Source organism: Candoia aspera, chromosome 6 (assembly GCF_035149785.1).
Source record: "Candoia aspera isolate rCanAsp1 chromosome 6, rCanAsp1.hap2, whole genome shotgun sequence".
Lineage (NCBI taxonomy): Eukaryota > Metazoa > Chordata > Lepidosauria > Squamata > Boidae > Candoia > Candoia aspera.
The window spans coordinates 76192103-76216837 of NC_086158.1; the positions used below are offsets into that span (position 1 = coordinate 76192103).

A 24735-nucleotide genomic window follows, 5' to 3' on the forward strand; every position below is an offset into this window, starting at 1 on the left:
AGCTGCATGGACCAGTCCACGCAGCCCAGGAGCGGTCCTGGACTCGAGGGCCTTTTTCCCTCCACGGACCGATTAATTGCCCTCGAGTCGGTGCCAACTCTGAGCAACCGCACCCATGAGATTCTCTCCAGGGTGATGGGTCTTCAGCGGGGTTAAATTAAGTTCGGGAAACGCTGGGCTCCTGCTACAACCCTTCCTCCCCGAGTCGGCAGCGAGTCTACCCTTCTCCGAACCCCTCTCGGACCCGGCGCGCGGCGGCGCTGCAAGAGGCTCCCGCTCACCGCCTCCACCCGCCAAGAAGCTCGCGCCGCCTATCCCTCCCCTCCTTCGCCGGGCGGGGCCACCGAGACGTAAGACGGCTGCGCAGGCTGACACGGCCCGTCACGTGGCGGAGCCGTCGCTCTTCTGCCTGCTTGCTCGCTCAACAGCCCCTCCCCTCCTACGTCGCCGTTCAGGACTCCGCTGCTGCTGCCGCTGCTGCTGCTGGTGCCGCTGCTGCTGCAGGTAAAGGCGGCTTTCGGAGGGAGCCGCAAGCCAGCCGCGGCCGGTCAGAAGAGCCTGGCGTGGTCCCAGCTGCCCGCCCGCGCGCCCGGGGTCCCGCACTTGCAGACCCAAGTGGCTAAGCGGCCCCGTCGCCTCTCGCCTTCCCAGGGAAGCAGAGCGCGGGCGAAAGGCCAGCTTGGAAAGGGTGGGGAAGAGCAGTGGCGGGGATTGGGGCGAGCTGGCCGGAGTTGCTCGGGAAGGAGGAGGCTGAAGGCCTCTTTCTCTCCCTGGGAGCGCGCGGTTAATTGCCCGGAGGCGGGAAGGACAGGCTGGGAAGAAACTTAACCAAGCGGCCGCCGCCTGTGCGCCGTGGTCGTTGCTCATCACATTAAGCAGGTGATCCTGGCGAAGTATCGAGGCAGGGAGCAGAATGGCTGGAGAGAGCTGGCGAGCCTGCCCGTCTGGAGCGGGGAGGGCGGGAGGGGAGGAAGTGCAGCCGCGGGGAAGGTTGGAATAGGGTCTCCTGCCCCAAATGGGGGTCCTCTAGAGGCGTGGGACTTGGCTAGCTGGTCTTTGCAGATGCCCGCTGCTGAGGATTAAGGGAGCTGCGAAGCCCGACCTCGGTGGCTGGCGCAGAGGGATGGGTTAGGTTGGGCAGAATTGCGCTTGGCCAGATGAGTCGCCGCGATAGAGAGCAAGGGAGAAGAGGAGGATGCTGAGGCTGAGGGGGCGAGGTGGAGGCGGTCGTGTGTGAAATTGTGATGGGGTGGGTATGTTTGTATGTATGTACAAGCGAGGGGGCAGGTAAAACGCTCTGGTACCTGTGATGGAGTCCTGCTAAAGAGCTGTTCAGAATTGCATAGAGGGAAGTGCCGTGCTTTTAACAGTGTTTATGTCAAGCGCGTGTAAGATTCTCACCCTAAGAAAATCCACAGAAGTGGGCTGGAAGGATAATGCAATTGTGTGTTTGGAACAGCAGCGGAAGGGTCTTCAGCCAGAAGTTAACTGTATGTTTGCAGTTACATGTATACTGCATGATGTATGAATTGAGAGCTTATTAATAGCAAAACTTAATATGTAACATTGCTTGGTCATACGGCTTCTGATGCAGCATGACACTAATTCAGCCATCTGCCCTGTCCTGGAGGGTATTATTGTAGGCCGTATTGTAGGTAAGCAGCTTTGCCTGAGACACAGTCATTTGCTTATGGCTCCCTTTTGCATTCATCAGCGAAGCAGGAGTTGAACTAGGTGAAACACCAAGAAAATTACAAAGAGTGCTGTTGTGCAACTGACAATTTGGCAAAAAGGCTAGGAGAATATTTAGGTGCCTCAGTCACATGCCATGCTGCATCTTGTTTTAGAATTGCCAGATAATCTCTTTCTGTATAATATTTATTGACTGGGGTTCTGCTTTGATCACCAACATTCCAGCAAGAGAAATCAACATCTTTCAAATAAACACACAAACTTCAATACTTTTTTCTTTTTTAATTTGTTCAGGCCAATGAAGAACATATTTTTTTTCTTATCCCTTGCTGGTCCACTGTGTAAACCAATTGCCTGTCTTCGTGCAGTGAAAGATATTAGCTGTAGCTTTGTTGTCAAGTAGGAGGTGAGGCACGCTAGTTTGAAGCAACAAAGTTCTAAACCAAGTAATAATAAACCTTTATTTCAGTGCAGGACAGGAACTCTTTGCTGTGGGCTCTGATGTAATGTTTCCACTGTCAGTTTTCTGTTGGCTGTGGGCTGAGAAGAAATATAGTATGAGTAATATGGGTAATATAGGCTGGGATAATACTAGTGGCATTATGTTGTGCACATATTGGAATTTGGGCCTAGTGTTAAAGTACATCTTGGATGATACAAACCTAATTAGAAGCTGGCTAACTTTTTCATAGGAAAGGCCTGCCATTTAATATTTATTAGCATCTCTTCCTGTTGCTCAGTATATATTGGTAGATGAGGGTATTTGCTATGCAGCTGGAGCCGATAAGGATTGGAGTCCAAAAACATCTGGAGGGCAAGTTCCTCATCCTGGCACTAGCAGATACATGAATCTGTTGATAATAAAATCCTTTAGTGCATCTCATGTGGCTGAAGTCATTCAAGCTAGTAAAACAGCTTGCTTTTAAAGATAGGGCTTGGATTAATATTGTCCAGAGCTCTAGAGAGCTGCTGATAGTCACTAGTGCTGAAATAGATGGATTACTGATCTGAGTTGGTGGCTGAATTGTATGCTATGCTTTAGCCATTATTTGATGAATAAGGAACAGTGGCTGGATTTATGCATCATGCTAAGCCAAATCAAGCACGCTCGGTATGATGTTTGAATCTAGGTGGAGTAAGACAGATTCATTTCTAAGCATCACAGACTGGCTGAAGGCTTTCTGTGATAATGAGAACAGTTAGCACCTTGTCTGGTAGTATCTGTTGAACTGCCAGCTAATTGTATAAATGCCCAGGTCAAAGACAGGTTTAACTGACTGCTGTTTAATTATAGGCAATAAGTATAAGCAATGGTTTAAGCTAATTTGGCTGCTTTAATTATCTGCATATTTTTAATATGGGGTATTCTCATATTATGTTGGTAAATTTGTATCCTGGTTACACTGTCTCATTAGAATTGCTGTCATTGCTTGAACATATTCATTTAAGGCTTCCATATTCATTGTGTGTGTGTGTGTTAATCCGTTCAATAGTGTCCAATTCTCTGAGACTGCCTGGACAAATCCCTGCAGTTTTCTTGGCAAGGTTTTTCAGAAGTGGCTTGCCCTTGCCTCCTTCCTGGGGCTGAGAGAAAGTGATTGGCCCAAGGTCACCCAGCTGGCTTTGTGCCTAAGGCAGGACTAGAACTCACGGTCTCCTGGTTTCTAGCCTGATGATGTAACCACTACACCAAACTGATTCTCATTGTGTTTTTAGGTATATGCATATAATGAAAAATAAAGTAAGGTGTGATTGTGACAAGTAGATACTTGAAAATGGATATATCTACCAAACCTGGAGTTGACTTATGGCTCCCTACTAAGCATAGACTTTGTTGTGCATCTAATTTTTTTTGTATAAAATGACATTATAGAATATGGAGAAATGTTGATAGAATCATGCAAAATATAATAAGTATAAATTAGCTTTCTTAGTTAACTGTACAGATGTGTTCAACTTTGTCTCTGCCAATTGTGCTTAAAATTAATTCTCTTTGGCAGCAACTAGAATGATTGCAGAATGTTGAGAATTTGACATTTATTTCTGAAGCTTGAACCTTATGCAGTTCTTATCCACCTGCTCTGCACTGTGTGTGCCCTGACTTATATTCAGGATCAGATTGAAATGGGTATTCCTTTTCATATTTATAAAACCAGCCAGTGTACCTTTATTAAGATTTATGAGCAAATGTGAGTGGCTGCTTGCTGAAGAAAATTTAATGAATTAACTGGACAGAGACTTGAAGAAGATTGCATGGTACATAATATAGTGCACAAGCAATTTGCAGATGAGATGTATGAATCACTTTAAAGTTTTCTGTTGCTGTTTCTGCAAGTTGACCAAAGTTGTGCTCCAGGGCTGTTATCATTTACTTGAAAACAACAATAAATACAGTCGTGAAACAATACTTTGGAAGGGCCATACTATTTATTTTGATAAGTTCTTAAATGCTCAAAGAATATTAATTTTTATTTTTGGATACACAAAATGTCTTGGTGTGGTCTTTCTGTTGTCCAGCTGTGGTTTTATAAAAACAGATCAGTTAAATAAAATACTGTGATCTTTAGTTGCAGATGATGATTGGAAGTAGTGATCAAAATACAGCTAAGTTTTTGTAAGCAAAGAATTCCATCAGAGTACTTTATATTTCTTAAAAGATACTTCTGGTAGCTATGGAGTTGTTTGTGCTCTCTGAGCTTGGTTGTTTGCTTGTAAATGTTTCATTACCGGACTAGGTAACATCATCAGATGGAGGGAGGGTGGAGTTTGCTCCTTGTTTGTATGCAGTAGCTTGCCCTGCCAGTGTTGGTGGGTGTGTGGTTTTCTCCTTGGTAGTTCCTTGATTAGGGTATTGTTTTCTGCTTGACTGCTTGTGTGGTGTTAATCCCTGCTTGAGACCCAGTCTGGTGTAGTGCTTAGGGCATCAGGCTAGAAACTGGGAGATTGTGAGTTCTAGTCCCACGTTAAGCACAAAGCCAGCTGGGTGACCTTGGGCCAGTCCCTCTCTCTCAGCCCTAGGAAGGAGGCAATGGCAAACCACTTCTGAAAAACCTTGCCAAGAAAACTGCAGGGATTTGTCCAGGCAGTCTCTGAGAATCGGACATTATTGAATGGATTAAAAAGAAATCCCTGGTTATCTGGGAGTAGGCTGCTGCAGAGGATGTGTTCTGGTCTCTTTGTTTCCTTCTTAGCTTTTTTATTTTCTATTTTGAATGGTGTGTAAATGTGGTTTATCTCTATAGATCTCAAAAGAAAGAATAAAAAAACTAAGAAGGAAACAAAAGGATCGTAACACAGTGTTGTCAAACCAACTGTTGTCATCAGACTCCCATGAGCACCAGTTTGACAAAACACATTCCATGTGGTTGAGGCATCCTAAGTTTCATTCAAATGCTACACTATGTCCTCAACTTTCCATGTAGCATTAAGAAATGTCTGGAACTCCATTTCTCTTGTTTTGTATATTATCTGTTATATGAAGGGCTTTTTGGCCACCTGCTCTTTCACTGCAGATTGCCTTCAAGAAATTGACAATTTATACCCATGAGATTTTCAGTGGAATATATTTCTTTTTTAATTCTGCTCTTAGCATTTAAATAAAATGGGCACTCTCTTGATTTCATGTTGTTGGATTGTAATGCAGCTTAGATATGAGATTGATCAAACTTAAGCATGAATCAAGAGGCTATGATAGAACTGAATTATTTATATATGGGATTAATCTGGAAATTGCTGGTTAATATACGGTGAAATTAAATGTTGAATTGTTCTTCTGTCTTCCAGTCATTTCCTGTTAGGCTCTGCATGTTTGATTGATTCTTTCAAGCTTACTCTTGGTTTGTTTAAATTTATTAATTCCTCTGCTTTTCTTCCTGTAGCTCTTTTGCTTCTTCCAGTTGACTCAAGCTCCATCTGACTAAATTAATTCACACATGCTTTTGAAGCTGATTAAGTAGTTGATTTGAACGTGTTTACTGCCACCGTGGGGTGTGTATTGTGTTTTTATTGTTTTAATTCTGTAAGCCGCCTGGAGTCATCATGTGTGTGTTGAGTGGCCGTATAAATTTATTTAATGAATAAATAATGTTTTGTTTATTGATGGTTTATTGAGTAAATCATAGCAGCTGGCTTTACACAACACAGTAAATCAAAATGGAATGAATTACATTATGGTTTAGCTTGTTGTATAAATTGGGCCTGCAGTGTCTGGCCTATTGTATCCTTCACAAAAGTTTGAATAATCAAGTTACAATGTTATCACAAATTTAATTTCTGGTTGAGAGTAGGTCTATATTTCTTACATCCTGATGCCCTCCCACAATGTTTCTCATGCATCCCCATTTGTAAACGCATATCCATATGGTTTCCTATCAGTGCTGGCATTAAGTCCTTTCTGGGGAAAAGATATAATTTGTGGCTTCTTTTCTGTTAGGAATGGGGAATGTTGTTGAATATAACTTCTATCAGCCCATACAGTCTGTCTGGCCAATAGTGTTGCTAATAATTCTACGTTGGCAACATAGCAGAGCTGACAGTTGACATTGGACAGTCCCCATAGAAAAATAGTTTTGCAAATACTTTCATATTTGGTTCTGCAAAAATAGCTTTCACTAAATTACTTATTTAGTGCAAGCTATTGCTTATTGTGTATGCCTCTCATTTCTGTTTTCATTTTCAGTAGGTAGCATGGATATAATGGCCTGTCCATATAGTGACACTGCTGTCAGTATTAGCAAGTCTACCTATAAAACTAGTTCTAAAATTATTGTATGAGCAGGCCCATTAGAGAGACTATTACTGATGCTGTCTAAGTCCTGGCCTGAATTTTATTCAAAGTTCTAGATTTCATTTAGAGTTATAATATGAACTATCTGTAACAGGCTTCTGTGTATACAATACTGGCCTCTGGAAGATAGCATCTGTCAGGTATCATTCCAGACTGAAAATTGTGTATCCGCAGAATGTTTCTGTAATTTACTTTGACCTCCTACCATTGACTTGGCAGGAGACTCCTGGCAGTGTCTTTTCTTTTCTTTTCTTTCAAACAAAAACTTACCATACTATAGAAGTTTCTTTGGTTCTGCCAGACTGGGGGAGACCTACTCATATAATAGGACATATATAAGTATTTTATTACAGATCCCAGCCACTGAAAACTGGGGATTTTTTCTTTGTATTAAATGGTACTTTGCATACAGGTAGTTCTCACTTAATGACCATAATTGAGACCATAATTTTGGTTGCTAAGCGAAGTGGTCATTAAGTGAATCTGACATGATTTTATGATCTTTTTTGTGGTGGCTGTTAAGCAAACCACTGCAGGCATTAAGTGAACCACATGGTCATTAAGTGAATCATGTGGTTCTCCATTGCTTTTGCTTGCCAGAAGCCAGCTGGGAAGGTTGAAAATGGTGATCACATGACCACATGACACTGTGATGGTCATAACTGTGAACCTGTTGCCAAGTGCCCAAATTGTGGTTATGTGACCAGGGGTGGGGAACGCTGCAACAGTTGTAAGTGTGAGGACTGGTCATAAGTCGTTTTTTTCAACACTGTCGTAAGTCTGAACCACTAAACGAATGATTGTTAAGTGAGGACTACCTGTAAATTTTAATGATATTTTTTATAATATTGTATAAAACAGAAATGCAGGCCAGGAGCTAAACCTAGCCTGCAGGTTCTGAGGTTAGATGACAACCTCTTTCAAACGACCACCTCTCACCAAATCATTACCAGTTTTTGTTCATCTTTCTTTTGAAACTGAAGTTCCAGAAAGGGGTTACAAAAAATGAAAATGGAACATTGGGGGTCAGAACTCTGAAGAGCTGTGGTTTTAAGTCCTTGGAGAATCTTGAAGTAATGTTATTCTTCCCTTGTCTCTAAAGGCAAAGGTGAAGTAATGTTGTTCTTTGCCTTTGTCCCTAAAGACGAAGCTGAATATCCAGTAACTGTGGCTTCCAAGTGTATTTGAAGCAGTGGGTCTAAGACAACTGTATGATTTCTCACTGGCATGGGTGGGGGGACTCCTAAGAGGGGTCACATAGTAGATCCTGTTCTCCACTCAACATTTTTTGCATAAATGTTGTGACAGGCTGGTTCTGCATGGTTGGTTGGCATGTAGAACTTGTTCTGCAAGGTGTTAATATCTTAATCTTTCTTTTCTCCCTCCAAGATATTAAAAGCAAAGTGGAATAATTAGATTTATAATGCATGCCTTCAGTTTTAGTTCATTGGAGAAATTCTGGCAACGTTAATAGAAAAATCAGTACGTGGAATGAGAGCTCTGTTCCCCAAAGCTATTTTAGTATGAGTTCTTTTAATCTGTTGTTTAGCAAGTTGAAAAATGTGAGGAAAATATCAGTTATCTTCATTGAGACAAAAATGCATATATGTGTTTGCAGTGTGTCTACACAAATCACAGGCTTTCATCTCTGTTGGTTGTGTGACTGTTAATTTTGCCACACTGTGAAATGTGACTAATTTCTCCTGCCACTTAACACTTCCATCTTGTTAGGATGCTAGAAAGTCCTGTAATTCTTAATCTAATTCTAAAGTACAGTATCTAATAACAACAGCATGGTTCAAAATTAAACTAACATGACACTGAGTTATTTGCAGTGATAGCAACTTATGAATATTTAAATCTGGAAATATGTACAGTGGAAAACAGCCATTTTATATCAGTAGCCTGGTATAAAATCTTACTGCTCTAGGTTGCTCAGTACCTCATCTTGGGATGCAACTGCAGCAGCTAAAGTAATTCAAAACTGATAGGGGATTTACTGCTCAGTCGGGTGTGTGAACAAGACTCCTACAGTGTCCCCCCCTCACAACACCCCTTCCCCAAGAGTTGGAATCCTGACTTCAAATTCTAACAAAAGCAACAAAACCAAGAATCTCCACTGGAATGCAACAACGAGGTCTTGCTTCCTGCATTAATTCTGGTATGATTTTAGGCCCAGTCAACATAGCCAAAGACAAGGAATTGTGAAAGTGTCACTGGCTGGTCCTTTTTGGTGGAAGAAAATATGATAGTGACCAGGCAGCTAAATGTGCATGGCAAAAAGGCCAAAGGCAAGATAATGAATTAATATTCAATTAGAAATAAATAAATAAAATAGCCAACCAGATGCTTCCAAGGAGACTAATAGAAAGATATGAAAAGCCTTACTATTATAGCATGAGTGTAGAAACAGGTGCGACTATTGTACAGTTTTCTCAGGCATTTGAAAACGAAAAAAGATGCAATTGAAAATATTAAATATTCAGTTCTAAAAGATTTGTGAATTTTAAGTGTTTTAAATCTAAAAATAGATATCCTCTAGGTATCTCTTCTTAACTTCTTTTTCTAACCTTAACTGTAAATATCACAGAGTTTTTAAGAGAGCTGCCTTTGAAATTTAGGTAGCATAACCAGATTGCCGCTAATGGTGGCAAAGAAGAGGTGGCTCAAGATATTTGGGAGAGCTAGTCAAGATGTTGAAGAAAAGTCAGGAGTTGAAAATGCAAGGCAAACAAGAGAGACCAATGGCCTTTGTTGGTATCTGAAAAATAAGGAAAAAAAGTGGAAAATAAAATTCTCATACTTGCTAATACACATTTATTTAGATAGAAGGGCCCTTGTCATAATATGAAAGAGGAATAGCACACATAGATAATAATTAAAATTGATCACATTGGATAGAAGTTACTCTGTAAGGTTACAGTTTTGATGTGAGCAGTTTCTTTCATAATCAGTGGCACATTCAGCTTTCTGAATCAAGCTGTAGTTCCCCTTTGCAGAAGTGGCTGTGGCTTGGATAAAAAGGTGTGGACCCAAATCCGCTCTGCCAAGATTTGTAAATGACTCAGTCCAAATTTACATTTGTTTCATAGCGGTTTATCGGCATTATGCCTGTTTCGCTATTACTGTTGTTCATTATTATCATCACTGTTATTATAATTATTTTCCCACAAAATTAATTCAGTTTTGTCTCAGAAAAGCTCTCTTTGTATCAGCCTGACAGCTATAGCTCTGTTTTTTTTCAGCTGCAGTGTGCTATGTCTGGCAGCCATAGAGACTGCAGCCTCCAAGATCCAGAGTGTCACTGGAGGACATTCATCTATCTTTTGCAGATGGTAAGGCACAGGAAGGAGGAAGCAATGCATCACTTTTGATTGCGTGTTACAAACATCTTTCCTGGCAAATGGAGGACTAAAACGGGGTATATGAACTTGGGAGGCTTGCAAAGTCTGTAGCTGCATTGGGAAGACATACATTATTGTGGCAGTTTGTTGTTAGAACTAAGATATAATTCTAGCTGGGTAAGGATTTTGGAAACTAGTGGAGTCTAATGGACATGTGGACTGCGTTTTGACAGAAAATCTGCATGAATTTGCAAAATGGCTAAGTGTCTGCACTAAGGACAGATCCTTCTTGAGAAGGTCTACCTGTGTGGTCACTAAGAGTTGACACTGACTTGACGGCAAGGAATCAAATCAATCTGCCCTGAAGCACAGGGCCACATACAACTTTTCATTTATGGACTGTCAAGATTGCCAAATGTAATAAGCATATGGTGCATTCTGAGTACAATTTTATTTTCCAAGGGAGACAGTATTGCATAGAAGTTATTTTTTTCTCAACTTTCCCAATGTTTCCACTGTAAAAAAATGAATTAAAAAATAATTACCAGCAAAAGATGGTGGGAATTCCAACCCTTCACAATTCTAGTCATGCATAAGAGAATTTACAGACTTCCTTACGTTACTGTTTAGTGACTCTGAACTGTGGAGCAACCAGTTATAGCATATATTTATAAAATGGTCTTGCACAAAAATTACTAAGTTGTTATATTGGAATATTGCTATTATTTCAAGTATTATACAGAAAAAGGTGCTAAGTTAATGTGAGAACAAATCAATTCTTTTATCAGCGACTGTGTAAAATCTGTGAGGGTGAAAGGAAAGGATAGGATATCCTCTTGCATAACGTAGTAATTCATAAATGGGAAAAAATGGAAAGAAAAAAATCCAATAGTTCTAGTTTTATATTTGTATCTCATTAAAATTAGTTGGTAAATAAGTTTTTAAAATATAGTGTTCTTTCCTGATCATATTTAGATGAGGAATGTGTCTTGTATTAGCAATTAAGAATATGTTATTTTGGTATTTATTTATTGAATACTTTCAGTAATATTCATACTATCTCAGCTATGAAATTGTTAATTGGCACACAGTTCAAAAGATGCATCAAGGAAATGTGCAAGTTATTTCCGTCCTTCCAAGTAGCCTCTTAGCTGTTGAGTTTCTGTTTACTTACATGTACTTACTATGTTGTTTATTTTTAATTTAATTATTCTTGTCAGTATTCCTAGTACTGTCATTGGCTAATAAGCTAAAAAGGCATCTTTCTGAATTATAAAATAAAAATAAAATGCTTTCAGAAGAATTTTAGCGTAACAGATCTGCAAAAACCTTAATGAAACCTCGATCTCTTTTTCTCCCGAGACTTAAAGATCTTGCCAAATTCTCCACTTACATAAAACACTAACAATAGAATGCATTCTCTTCTCCTGGTAACCGCAGAGATTAGAACCCTGTGAATTCAAACTTTATTCTTCTCCTTTATTTTTTCTACTGTAAGATACTAGGAATAATTTTATCAAATGTTAATTACTGTGTTTTCAGTGTGCTGAACATACAATTGATTGAGAGTGACGCATTTCCATCCTAGTAAATGAAAAGTGTTGGCAGCTATTCCTGGTTTTGATTGCTCTCAGGGCATTTTTACAAAGAAATACTTGCTGCAATAGAAAGAATGGGTTAGATAGCTGCAAGTTACGTGGATGCTGCACATTTGAAAGTTTATGGGTATGGTAGCCTTTTTTTATGGCGACATGTAGCCATGTTAATGTACAGGTAGTCTTTGCTTAACTACCACAATTGGGACCAGAATTTCAGCTGGTAAGCAAAGTGGTCATTATGCAAATCCAACCTGATTTTATGACCTTTCTGCGATGGTTCCTAAGTGAATCGCTGTGAGTGTTAAGCGAACCACATGGTCATTAAGCGAATCATGCAGTTCTCCATTGATTTTGCTTACCAGAAGCTGGCTGGGAAGGTCAAAAATGGCGATCACGTGACCACAGGATGCTGTGACAGTCATAATTGTGAACTGTTTGTCAAGTGTCCAAATCATGATCACGTGACTCTGGGGATGCTGCAATGGTCATAAGTGTGAGGACCAGTCATAAGTTGGTTTTTCAGAACCGTTACTAAACAAATGGTTGTTAAGCAAGGACTACCTGAATTGTGCTGCTACATGGAAAGATATTTTGAAGGGAGATCGTAATTATAGAAGAAACTATGTTTTTCAGTTTCCCATTGAATCTTACGGATTTGGCTTATGAATACACACACACACACACACACAAATTCACAGTATATATATATGTGTGTGTGTGTGTCTTGATTCTATTTATATTCTTCAAAGTTCTTTAGTTACTGTCCCTGGAGTTATTCTTAATTTTTTATCTATGAATGATTTATTTATTGAAATAAAATTATATCCCACCTTTCTAGCGTATATGCATCTCAGGCAGATTGAAAAAGATATAAAAATATATTTTTTAAAAAGAACCAATGAAATTTGGTCATCTGGTAGAAGGGGGAACCATAGTAGATAGCAGACTCAGGTAAAATGTGCATGGCCTGTGGAACAAATGCTTTCTTAAATAAGAAAGTCATAAACCAGTTGGTAAGGGGCTACCAGAAAGGGTGTCTAAGTGGCCTTCTAAGGCCTGGAATTCCACAGTTCAGGTGTGATTGTTGAGTTCTTCTCCTTTGTTTCCAGTGTTGGTCTCCTCCCACTGTTGGAACATTGCCAAGGGACTCTCCATCAGAACTCAGTGGGTGGGCAGGCAAGTATTGGAGGTGACAATCATAAAGAAGTTTGAACATCAGCCTTTGTTCCTAGTTCTAAAAACATATTGTTTTCAGTCCATAGGAACCATCAGGAAAAAAATTGGGTAAATTAACATGATACAACTCAATTTAAGGAAGTGTGTCACATTTTTCTGTATCCCTTCTCTTTGGAGAACATCTGTTGTTTAACTTGCTTAAAAAATACCCAAGGCTTTACTTAACAGTTAAAGAAGTTAAACTCTCTTGAATTATAATACCTGGGATGGTAGAGACCATGGGGTAGGAGTGTTTAGATGAGATGGTGAGGAAGAAATTTATCTGTTTGCATATATGACTTGTGGGCACCTGCCACAGGAGTTAGATAAGCCCTCCATTGCCATTTTGAGTTAATGACCATTAGCCTCTGAAAGTTGTAGCTCCAATCTCAGAAGCAAGAAATAACTATGGAAAGAAATAAGCACCCGTTTCTAAGGTTAGTTTTCCAAGAATGGAAAAAAATAGTATTAAGAAAACGATTTCTGTGCCCTCTTTAAATCCAAGTATACAAGTTCAAGAACAGATCAGAATAAATGACTTACCCATTAGGAAAGCCTAACTCAAAACCAGAACAACTAAAAAAATATCTGGATAAATTAATCAAATTTATTTTAGTATAAACCACATAATCCAGAATCAAGCAGTGGACATTAAGTAAATTTGAAATATTGCCAAAGTACAAAAGAAGGAAAATAATTCCAAGAACTTTTAATGAAAGAAGATACAGATGCATAACAGGAGTGAAATATTTGAAAACATGACTTTGAAATTAAGCTGAACAAGGAAAAATAATGATTGCATTATGGGACCGTCTTTAATAGAATTGCATACTAAAGAAAATATATTACAAATTACAGTTCATATTAATAAATTAAATTTCCTAGTGTGCTGGAGGGATTACGTTCCTAGAGATGCTGAATATTCACCACAGATATATAAAAGTAAGATTAAACTCTATGAACTATTTTTAATGACTCAATTTGCATATCTGGAATTGGTAGCCTTCCAGATTTTGCTGAATTGTAGTATACTGCAGTATTGGACATGGTGGGTGAAGCTTCAGGGAATTGTTTAGCAACATCTGGAGGACATTATATTCCTTACCTCTGTCTATATAATAAAAAAAAAGTAATTGCCATACATATAGGTAGTATTCGCTTAACAACCATTTGTTTAGCGAAGGTTCGGACTTATGACAGTGCTGAAAAAACTGACTTACAGTCTGTCCTTATACTTATGACTGTCACAGTGTCTCTACAGTCATGTGATTGCAATTCAGCCTCTTGGAAACCAGCTGAATTGCAATCACGTGACTGTAGGGACGCTGTGATGGTCATAAGTATAAGGACGGACTGTAAGTTGGTTTTCACGTTTACAACCGCTGCAGTGTCCCGCGGTCATGTGATCCCATTTTTAACCACCTCAGCCAGCTTCTGGCAAGCAAAATCAATGGGAAACCACGTGATTTGCTTTACGACCATGTGGTTTGTCGAACAACCATGTGATTTGTTAAGCAATCGCAGTGATTTGCTTAGCGACCACTGTCAGATTGGTGTGGTTTTGCTTAATGACCACATTGCTTAGTAACTGAAATTCCAATCCCAATTGTGGTAGTTAAGTGAGGACTACTTGTAATTAGCAACTAATCTGTACCTCCTCTACCTAGTTTTGATAAAGGATTGTTACGAGAAAAAGTATTACTGGCTTTTATGCAGGTCTTATCAAAGAAAGAAATACCAAGCTTGAAAAGGTGTGATGGATTGTAATATTGTACTCTCTAGTGTGAAATAAAGTATTATAAGAGAAGTTAAACCACCAGAATGGTGATGGGGAAAATTGACTTGAACAGTTATATAGTACTGAGTATATAAAGAAGAATAAAGCACAGTATTGCCACCATCAACCTATATTTAGGGAAAAGGTGTTTAGGTTTACTGTTTTTTTTTACCTTAAGACTGAAAGAGTAAATCTGACCATATAAAGTGCATCGTGTAATATAACTGATTGCTGTTGTGTCAAATGTTAATACTATGTTTTTGAGTTTGTTAAATAAAACATTAAAAATGATAGAAGTGAATAATGATGGCCTAGCATGTACATGCAATTGCCACATAATATGCCAAATTTTCTTCTCTTGAGACAACCCCCTTTGGAAACATTTCTGATCACCTTTGGGGTTTTGCAGTGTAATTTCTGAAGTAGGTTGAAAAGAAGCCTACACTTAGCCACTGGAATTGGCTGATGGAAACAAGGTGTTATTAGCTGTTTGCTTTCTGCTACCACTGAACACACTGAAACATTAGGCTATTTTTTTTTCTTTAACTGCATTCTGGCTATGACCTTGGCTAATCCCAAATATGCAACTTTGTACAGTTGCTGAATGAGGACTCCCTGTATATGACTGGACTATTCAAGGCTATTCTACTGTTTCAGGAAAGAAGGAGAAGTCTTTTAAGTTTCCTTAAAAGACAGGCAATACTTAGCCTCCCAACTATTGCCCTATTTTTTATAAGACTGATATAATCATGGTGGAACAGACCTACATCCATTGGGAAGAGATTTTTTTTAATGTTTAAAAACTCAGCAATCAAAGACCACTTAGAAATATTACAAACTCCTGTCCTTGCTCCTTTGTTTTTGTTTCCAGGCAAATCCATTGTTGTTCAGCCACACCTGTACTAAAATCCTGAATTTCTGAATTTTGCTTTAAAATTGTGCAGCATTTGCTCTGCAGTAAGTCAGTTAAAAAAAAAGTCACTGGGTGAGGTGAAAGAGGAGATTCTGGTTCCAGACTGTAATGACTTCTTTGACCAGATAAAGTCTTACACCAGGCTCCAGACCAGCAACTAGGATCTGTGTCACCCGGGGCAAACATGGATTCTACGCCCATTTTGGTGCCCTCCCAGCACGGCGCCCGGGGTACATGCCCCACTTCCCCCCCCCAGTTGCGGCCCTGCCAGGCTCTGCCAGGTCAAGCTGGTTTCTTATCAGACAAATGGGCTTAGCTGACCTCAAATCCTGGCTTCTAGACAGTAACACCTGGAAATCTGGAAATTATGGTTTATTTGGACAGGACAGTCCCACTCCTGCCCCTTGTGCCAAATGCCAATAAGTGAATGACTACAAAGGAAAGAAGCAACAGTGGCTGAAAACAGTGTTGATGGTATGTGGAACCTATTACTCTCAGCCCATATATTGAAGGCAAAGCTAGATGCATCTAAGGGTCTTGGGGACAAGAATTAAGGGTTTTAAACAAGTCACAGTTCTTGTGGCTGTTGAGGAAGCACTACAGCCAAGCTGCTTGAATTATTTCTCTCATTCACAAATCAAAATATACAAATAGTTCTTTTCATGAAATATTCATGTACGGAATTGATACAGTAGGCAATAGTCCTACTATTTTATAAAATAGGAAAGGGACTAAGTAAGGTCATTGTTTTGAAAGCATTGGACGTATAATCTATAGATTCAAAAAGTCAGGGACCATGGTCATTAAATATTCAATAATATTCAACATTAAATGTTGGCTGATTTTATTAAACTGCATTGTGCTGCAAAAACTCACCTGGAAAGACAGGTGTTGAAGCGAAACAAAATCTTGGTGTCAACTGAATAAAACTTAGCTTGTACAGAATAAAAACCTATTCTGAATGTTTGTACATATGTTGAAGTAGAAGACTCGCCACCAATAATAAATATGGCAGTTCATTACAGTTACAGCAACAGATAATTATTACAGAATTATTATAAATAGAGCCCTTCTGGATTAGGTCCAGCGCAATATAGGTCAGCATCCTGTTTCCCACTAAGTTGATTAAATACCTCTGGAAAATAGAGAATTAGGTCAGTAACAATGTCTTGCTCTCGTTTCTCATTATCTGGTTTTGGAGCTATGCTGTTTCTGTCCCTGGAAGTCCTAAGTGGCCATTATGATTAGTTGCCATTGATATTCTCTTCCTTGAATTGCATCTAATTCTCCTTTAAAGTGTCAAATACCTTGACTGTCATCTGGTTTTGTGGAAACCATTTCAGTAGTTTTAGTACATAGTGTTTGAATAAGTATTCTTTAACTCAAGTTGTTGATCATTCACCTTCGGTGGGAAGATTTGTGTGTTATGCTTTGTCTGGGTTGAGAATATAAGGCTTTCTTCATATCATCCAAAGTAACCAACTTCATACCCTCATCTGTCTTCTTCCTAAATCCAATGCTTGTAACCTTTCCTTACAAGAATAGTGTCTAACTCATGGGTTCTTTAGTCACCCTATTTCATATGCTCACCATCTGTGTAATGTACCTTTTGAGATGTAGTTATGGGAACAATATACCAATTTAATTTAATTGTGATGGATTAATTGGGGAAGGGAGTATCTGTTATTCATGAATGTCTGTTAAGAAAGAACAATGTCATGGTGATCTGTGGCAGTGATGATGCATGGTGATGACATTTGGTTAATTACATGCAGTCGGTAGTACTGAAGCATAGTAAATTGAGATTCTATGATACAGTATTCAGGGGTGAAATCCAAAAGTGAAAGTGGAACAGATACCATTGACAGAAGAGAGTTCTGCATTTGTTTGAACTTCCAAAATTTGTTATGGAGGATTGGGGTTCCTTTGCCATATAGATTTGGGGAGTGAAATGAAAGGGGAAATGTGTTTATTCCAGTGTACAGTCAGAAGCTTGCTTATGCAGTACTGGATTTAATTCAGTGTTTTAACTGTATCATAAATTTGTTAAAAGATATGACTGCCTGTATCATTTTTGGTCCATTTCCTAAAAATTCTATGGATGGATTTTGCTATTTTCATAGTTGCCAAATTCTTCACTGAGTTTTTTGCTATTATGAAGAATCTCTTTCCTGATTGGTCCTGTTCAGGTTCTATCAGTGTCTGTGTGGAATTAGAATATTTTGCTCAAATAAGTATATGCTTGCTCGTGTTGAACTGTATTTACCTATTCATCCAGTTTGGAAGGAATTCTTTGGAGATTAGTTCAATCATTTATTATGCTCTGTGATTAGCGTAATTGTTTGGAGCTCATCACAATCTGTTTGGCTTTTCACCACTCTGAACAATTTGGTATAATTCACAAACTTGGCCATCTTGCTGCTCACTTAAAATAGACTGTATATTTTGGAAAAAAAACAAAACTTCTTAGGTGGCTGTTTTATTAAACAAAATAGCATGGTAGACTGCCTCAGAAATGGAAGACATATATCATTTCGAAATAAAATAGAAAAATATTTTTTATAACTTACGGTGATTCAGCGACATACTTACTTAAAATGTGTGGTGGAGGAAGATCAAGTTACAAATTTATACTGAAACAACCAAAATGATGCTTGGACTCCAAATTATAGAATGTCATTTGGATCATCTGTTCCTTGTTGACACTCTATAATTCTGTTTCTTGTCATTATCTATCTTGCATCTCAAAAGTTTATTTTGGAAAAGTCAGGGTATAGTATTTTTGTAGATGTCAAAAGTGCTATATAGTTATTTGCTTAAGATAAAGTTGTCTTCAGATCAAACTAATCTTTTGCATCTATGTAGTTGTTGGGCAGCCTCAGCACAGCTTTTAACTCGTCATTTACAGATCCAACCACCTTCCTTCCTGCTTCTAATGTACATAAAATAATTTTACATTGTCTTCATGTTTTTAATGATGCCTAAAGAATAAAAACTTCTTTGTGGTCAGTGTGGAATCATATGCACAGCTCCTGAGTCTTTGCAGACAACATTCTCAGATTTGCAAAAGTTAGCCTTTCTATCTTTGGTCTGCAGAGCCAAGGTGGAGTTCCTCCCATTGCAAGAAGCCTTTGTCTTCCTTAATTCTGCCTGTTCATCATGTGCCCACTTGGTAGTGTTTTTTTTCCTGGCCTGTGTTACAAGATCTTACTGGGATTGTAGGGAATTAGACTGGGGAGAGTCTTGATTTCCATAGTAAGTACTCTAAGGATGATATGTCTGAAAATTCCCAAAACCAATACGGTAGTACACACCAAACCTCAAAGTATATAAATGGAATAAAGCAGTTGCCTGCATTGTTATGCTAATATCTAAGTACTAGGAGCTTTTCTTACTATTTGCTAATAGAACTATACTTACTAGTAATAAGGGACGCGGTGGCGCTGCCGGTTAAACCGCTGAGCTGCCGATCGGAAGGTCGGCGGTTCGAAACCGCGCGGCGGGGTGAGCTCCCGTTGCTCGTCCCAGCCCCTGCACACCAAGCAGTTCGAAAACATGCAAATGTGAGTAGATCAATTGGTACCGCTTCGGCGGGAAGATAACGGCGTTCCGTGAGTCATGCCGGCCACATGACCACGGACGGGTCCTTAGGGACAACGCCGGCTCCAAGGCTTAGAAACGGAGATGAGCACCGCCCCCTAGAGTCGGACACGACTGGACTTTACGTCAAGGGAAACCTTTACCTTTACCTTACTAGTAATAAATCTGTAGAGTGGCTTAGGCAAGGCCACAAAGGAAGCATGACACAATCTGTAACCTGTCTCAGTGGAAATTGCATGGAACTTTCTCTATCATCGTTGAGACAAGATAAATTTACTGAACTCCTTCTCAAGTTCTTACTTTGATTGGTTCAGATCTTCATCAGGAACTTCCTGAGGCTTGCTCATTGGTTCTCATAAACTCAATCAGAGTTTTATTTTTAATATATTCTATGGAGGATTCTTTCAAAATATAGTCATACTTTGATCTTTTTATAGAATGCTGCATGTCAGCAAGAGAATGTTGGCTTTATTTGAATTTGATGGATTTCCCTGTGTGACAACACTGGATCGATGCATATTCTTAGCTGTTGTGAAATTCCTTTTGCAGGGGAGCCTATATTGAAGATACTGAGAGGTGAAACTATTGGTACAGACAAATCTTGTGATTCAGGGTGGACTGCATTCATTTTGTGTGAACAGCACTCTAATTTATTTATTTATTTATAAATTTATTCATCGCCCATCTCTACCTCATGGGGTACTCTGGGCGGTTTGCAATAAAATGAAGTTAAAATTTAAAACCATTTCAATACAACAATACAATAAAATAAAGATATAATAAGATCTAAGTGGCAAAAGATTTTTAATCAGTCCGTGAGTGAAACAGGCCCCTCAAAATCACTTAGGGCACTAGCCATCCCCAGGTATAACTATTCTCCCTCCCATTCCAAGCCTGCTGACAAAACCAGGCCTTTAGTTTTTTTCGGAAGTCCAGGAACGAGGGGGCCTGTCTCACCTCTGGGGGGAGGATGTTCCAAAGGGCGGGAGCTACAGCAGAGAAGGCACGCTTCCTAGACCCCGCTAGATGAAATTCTTTTATAGATGGGGTCCATAACATGCCTTCTCTGCATGACCGGGTGGGGCGGGTCGATGTATTTGAATTTGGAAAGAACAGTATGTGTAAAAATGTCTAGCTGCATTTTCTTTTTAATGGCCTTTTAAACTTGATATTTGGCTGTCTTGGAGATATTTAATATAGAATCACCCTCAAGCTTTTTGAAGCCAAGACATTATCCTAGCTCTTATAGGGAGCACAATTAAACCCAAGTATTAATCATCAGAACTTGGAAATGATACAGTCAAAATTCCTGAGAAAGCTATTTCAAGGGGTGAAATGCATGCTCAATGTTGCCCTGCAGGTAGAGGCAGGACTTATAAAAGTCAACACAAGGGCACGACTGTGTGTGTTCAAATACTGACTAAAGGTTCATTTCCACCCTCAAGGTCTGACATACTGTAGCTAATATTAACAAGTATAATTCCTCCTGGAAATTCCAAATTGAGAAAAAAAATTATATTGGCTGGATTTTTCAAGGTAGATGCTCATGCCCTTGGGTCAAGATCAGGCTTAAGCAAAGGATCCTTGATATAGAATTACAGTACAATCAGAATATAAACTCTTACCTAAGGTACAGTTGGTCCATAGGAATGCATACTTCGAAGCAGGATAGTGTTAGATCAACCCACAAGCAATAAATGTTGGCGAGTATTTACATTATTGCAGTTCAGTATTACACCATCAACAGAGCTGGTTGGAAAATTTAGTGAAATTCCTTATGTGGCAAGGTGTATCCCATGTAGAGATGGTAATATTGAAACATAAACTCATATTCTGTGGCATTTCTGTGGCATTCTACCAAGACATAATGTAAAGAGTTACTAAGCCCCCTTCTAACCCCATTTCCAGGATGGACTAAAAAATTTTATGTCCAATTTTTACTGGCAGATAAGGACCCCCAGGTAACTCTTGCCTTTGTGAAGTTTGTTTTAGCAGCTGGTAAAACTTGCACAATGATGATAGCAAAATAGTGCAAGCAGGATTGTGTATGTTTAAATCTTGTATGCCTTATTTTGTATGTTCTATTTTGCACTGGTATTCTGTAGGTTTTATTTAGTAAGTCTTATTTAATCTGGGTTGTTGGCATGTAATAAAGAATTTGATTTGATAATGTAGAAATCAAGAATCTAATTGATATGGCGTATAAATAATCAAAGAAGCATCTTATTGATTAGATGAACATGGAAAATGTGTCTTAAAACAACTGTATTATAGCAAAATAATTGCCCTTTACGTACTAGACGGAAAGCTTGTTCCTTTTCAAAGGGCGGGTTAATAAGAACTGGGTGTTCTTGCCTTGTATAGCAAAAGTAATGCGTAAACAAAACAGTGTACTATGTGCAGCTCTAGGGAAGAAATCAAAATTACTTACTAGTGTAAACAAGGAAAGTTTATCATGTTCTGTTCCTCTGGCTCCTCCACAGATACTGTGGATCACATTATGTTTTTCTATTAGCGGAAGGAAAGGTTGCTGGTGGAATGAATTCCCTTTCTTAGCCTGCAGCCTCCCAAATCCCTCCTTGATAGTTAGGGAGTCTCTGAAACAAGTATGTGTGAAGAGGAACAGCATAGTTGCGTTGAGTACACTCATGTGATATTGGATAAAGCCCTTAATGTTATTGGGGTTGGGGAACTAATGATTTCTTCATATGATTGCATTAAAAACAAGTATGTTACCTGAGTAAAAATGAAGAATTAAAAACACACTTATATTGTCATTTAGGAAACCATCAAATTCCTTAGTCTAATTGGGCGGGGCAAAAAGACCAAAATAAGCATGTTTGTTTGCGGTTTAAGGACTAGTGGAAAAACTATATGCCACAAAAGCTGCTGAAATCATGGGCTCTTTTAGTATTCACTATATTGTCAGAATCTGAATAGCAAATATGTAAAATGCTCCTGCATACTGGATGTATGTATGAAGGATCTGTCGTGATGCCTAACAAAGCAACTGCATTTATCCTGAGACCAAAAATAACCTTAATGATATGATCGGTATTTACTTCCATTTTCCAGTGTGCATTGATTGTGCTTAGTTTTCCTTACAGCTTTTGAGAGTGGAGAACTAATTTGATTTAAATCAGTCAACAAAATCTCTGTATTATTTAATCACAGTGAGAATAACAGTAAAAGCATGAGTATAAAGCAAAGTGGTGGCGCTTTCTGAAGGATAAAACAGTACCCTTGACCCAGGCTATTTAACCTGTGTCATATGCATTGCAGGTAAAATCTGTATTGTTCTTAGTTAAAGAGTAACTAAGCCTGAGAGTTCAGTTTTGGAGTAAACTGAAAGGAGACAAGGTGGTTGTCACAAGGAAAAAGTCTGTCTTAGTTTCCTAGGAACTTAATTCATACAGTCGTTATGCAAAGGCCACGAGAAAAATAATACTTGGGGAATATTTAAATAATATCTTGAATTCAGCGCCATTTCTAACCTTTCCTACCTTTTGAATTCAAAAGGTAATTAATCTTTTGGTTTTGTATGAGCAACCAACATTCAGGAGTTAGCCAGTGCAGTCTTGTGACTTTTCATTTCAGTTGTGGCCTGAGAACATTGTGAAGGGTTTTACTTTGAATGATACAATTGCCATTTAATTGAATTATTGCAAAGATAAATTAAGTACCATTTTTTTTCTTCTCTTACCTGTTTTGTAGAAAAGAAAAAACTGAAGCAAAGAAGATTATTAATCTGGGAATGGAGTTATAATGGTAAATATCCTCCTATTTTGTATAATTTGTTCCGTTTAGAAGAATGTTTATCTTCTTAACCATGCTTATTGGAATAATCATCTAATGCATCGGGGTTAATAAAGGATACAAGAGAAGCTGGGTGGCCAGAGGCTTTCAAGAGCAGTGCATTAGGAAAAAAGGAACATGTTTTAAAACATTCTACTTAATCAGTTGTTTGCGTCACATGTCCTCTCTAAATTTTGCTCTTCACCTTTGTATTTACTGCTTATTCATTTGTACAGTTATATAAACTAGTTAAACTTTCAGGTAGGGTTAGATTTTTCAGGTGTGGTTATTGAGATAGTATCCATCCATTTATTTATCCAATTACTGAGATTCCTGCATAGATAAGCACAGTTCTTGGTGACTCCCACTGACATTTTTAATTATAGAGAAAAAGAAGTGCACCATAAAGCTTTCTTGCTGATAGAGAACAATTTAATCACATTTGTCTCTCTCAATATAATATAATTTTGAAGTCAGGAGGAACAGTCTCTGTTGGCAGGGGATGTGTGTTGCTGTTGAATATGTTTATCTTAAAAGAAATGTTTCTTTTGTGTGGGAGGGAAGGCAATACCAGTTTCTTGAAAGAAAACACCTATGTTAGTGTATTCATCTGTATTCAAATCTTACTTAAAGTTTTTAAATGTGTTGCCAGATTAATTGGGGAACCCTTAATCTGGCAAAATATTTTCAGTTAAAAAATATATTTACATACAAGTATCAGCTTTGAAAATACACAAAGTGGTGTGTGATCCTGAAATAACATGTTTTTAATGATAAGCAAGAAGCAGCAATGAATCAGCCTGAATGGTATGACGAATTCAGTATGTCTAAAAATAATCAAAGATATGAAGCCCTGCCCTGTAAGCCAATTATAAGGAAATGTCCTCTCTGCTCTCCCATTGATAACAGTGATACAGCACAATAGATGACACAGAGTGCTTCTTATTTGAACTAGTCAGGAGGACGCTAGCTTGAAAGTTGTTAGTACAGAAGCTAAGTAGATAGAGGAGCCTGTGTACAGATAGTCCTCGCTTAATGACGGTAATTGGAACCAGAATTGCCATCACTAAGCAATGCGGTTGTAAAGTGTGATGTCACGTGACAGCATCGCTCAGTGATGGAAATCCTGGCACTCCATGTTGCTGCTGTTAAGCAAGGATTGTGGGTCGTTAACAAGGACCTCCTTGCAACTTACTGCCAGCTTCCAACAAGCAAAGTCAATGGGGAAGCTGGCAGGAAGTCACAAGTCCTTGGCGGCTCACATGCAGGTCAGCGGGCAGGTAAGTGGCTGCTGCTGGGTGGGTGAGGGCACCTGGTTGGCCAGTGCAGGTGTGGCAGGGGTGGCTGCTGCCGACCGAGCAAGTGCAATGGGGCCGGGGGTGGCTGCTGCTGGGGGGCGGTGTGAGGGTGGCCAGTGAGGCACAGTGTGAGTGTGGTGGGGCTGGGGGTGGCTGCTGCTGGGGGCGGGGAGGTACAAGCAACTTACTGGAGTGACTTGCAACCTTCCCTACTAGCTTCCCTATTGACTTTGCTTGGAAGCCAGGACGGAAAGTTGCAAATGGCGATCATGTGACCGTGGGATGCTGCAACTGTCATAAGTGAGAGCCAGTTGCCAGGTGCCCAGATCACAATCACATGACTGCAGGGGTGCTGGGACAGCTGGAACTTTGAGGACCAATAATAAGTACCACTCGTTCAGCACCATCATAACTTCAAACAGTCGCTGAATGAGTGGTTGTTAACTGAGTAGTACAGGTAGTCCTTGCTTAACGACTACAATTGGGACCAGCAAATCCATCGCTAAACGACATCATTAAATGAGACATCACATGACTGTGATGGACTTACGATCTCACTTCCCATTTGGTCATTAAGCGAATCACCTGCGGTTGTTTAAGCAAGAGGCATCACATGATCCCGACTTTACTGCTGGCTTCTCCATTGACTCTGTTAGAAGCTGGCTGTGAAGTGTGCAAATAGCCATCACATGACTGCAGGACCTTGCTATGGTTGTA

At 39.3% G+C, this 24735-nt stretch overlaps 1 protein-coding gene across 2 annotated transcripts in view; it reads left to right on the forward strand.

The window, feature by feature from the left end:
• Positions 1-485: 485 nt before the first annotated feature.
• The window catches only part of SGMS1 (sphingomyelin synthase 1), an 81972-nt gene continuing 57722 nt past the window's right edge, over positions 486-24735 (forward strand). Inside the window, exons 1-3 of one of the 2 annotated variants that reach the window (XM_063307463.1) lie at positions 486-615; positions 9724-9813; positions 22640-22693. The gene's annotated coding sequence lies outside the window, so the exon portion shown is untranslated. The remainder of the gene's footprint in view (positions 616-9723; positions 9814-22639; positions 22694-24735) is intronic. The other variant, XM_063307462.1, reaches the window with a different exon arrangement.